We start from the raw sequence: 1,475 nt of genomic DNA, 5'->3' as shown, positions 1-1,475 counted from the left end.
CTTTTCATTATTTCTAACCATTGGATTAAATACTATAATCCAGTGAGGATCACTCAACCCTAGGGGGACCACTCAACTCTAACTGACTAATATCATCCTGACCCTATAATTTTTCATCTAAGGGTTAAAAACTTGATAGCAAAAAGAGCGTTTTACTATTAATAGTATTCCAGCCTAATTCTATATATATATATATATAGAGTTTGGCTATTATACTTTTATGAGTATTGGCTCTCTTATACTCATAAGTTTTCAGCCCATAGATTTATTTCACTAATCATTTCCAAATCGACGATAGCAAACGGGCTTCGTTGTCACCCATTTGTTTTCGATGATAGAGACTCCAAATCGACGATCGGCACCGTTGAACATGATCTATACCACTTAAAGTATTTAGAAATCAAATTTCAAATCTTTTTGACATCATTTGCCTAATGATCAAAGGGTTTCAAAATTTGTAATTTTAATAGTCGATATGATGCGTTTTCTCGTTTAACGGCGTAAAGATATTCAAATCAACTGAATTTTTGTTAGAAAATTCTTTAAACTATTTAAAACAAGATCTATACTCTTGATCTTGATTACAAGACTCCTATCATCATTTTTTTAAAAATATTCATTTTTAGCCGTTTATTTTTATGTTCACTCGATGAATAAGAGAACAATATCGGAAATATATGAAATTTGATTTCTAAACACTTCAAGTGGTATAGATCATATTCAACTGTTCTGATCATCAATTTGGAGGTTCCATCATCGAAAATAAATGGGTGGTAACGGAGCTCGTTTGCTATCGATAGTATTATAGCTCAACTCTCTCTCTCTCTCTCTCTCTCTTTCTCTCTCTCTCTCTCTCTCTATATATATATATATATATATATATATATATTCAGCCATTTTCACCCGTTAGATCATACTATTCACCCAACTACCCACTCAACCCTAGAGGACCACTATTAACCTAACCGGAGATTATTATCATTCTAACCGCACATCCCTTCATTCAACAGTCGAAAACTTATGAGTACAAAGGATTCTATACTTATAAGATTATAGTAGCCGTAGCCATATATATATATAGTGGTCCCCACTTAGAATAATAGTGGTCCCCTAGGGTTGAGTGGGTAGTTGGTTGAATAGTATGATCTAACGGGTGGAAATGATTAATGAAATAAATCTAAGGGCCGAAAACGTATGAGTATAAGAGAGCCAATACTTATAAAAGTATAGTAGCCGAACTCTATATAGGCTGGGGCTACTATACTCTTATGAGTATAGACCTTCTTGTACTCATAAATTTTTAACCGTTGATTGATGGAATGTGTGGTTAGGATGATGGTGGTCCCTACATAGAAAAATAGTGGTCCCCTAGGGTTGAGTTGGTAGTTGGTTGAATAGTATGATCTAACGGGTGGAAATGATTAATGAAATAAATCTAAGGGCCGAAAACTTATGAGTATAAGAGAGCCAATACT

This window comes from Ananas comosus, linkage group 19, assembly GCF_001540865.1.
Source record: "Ananas comosus cultivar F153 linkage group 19, ASM154086v1, whole genome shotgun sequence".
Taxonomy (NCBI): Eukaryota; Viridiplantae; Streptophyta; class Magnoliopsida; order Poales; family Bromeliaceae; genus Ananas; species Ananas comosus.
This window is presented reverse-complemented; position numbering follows the sequence as displayed.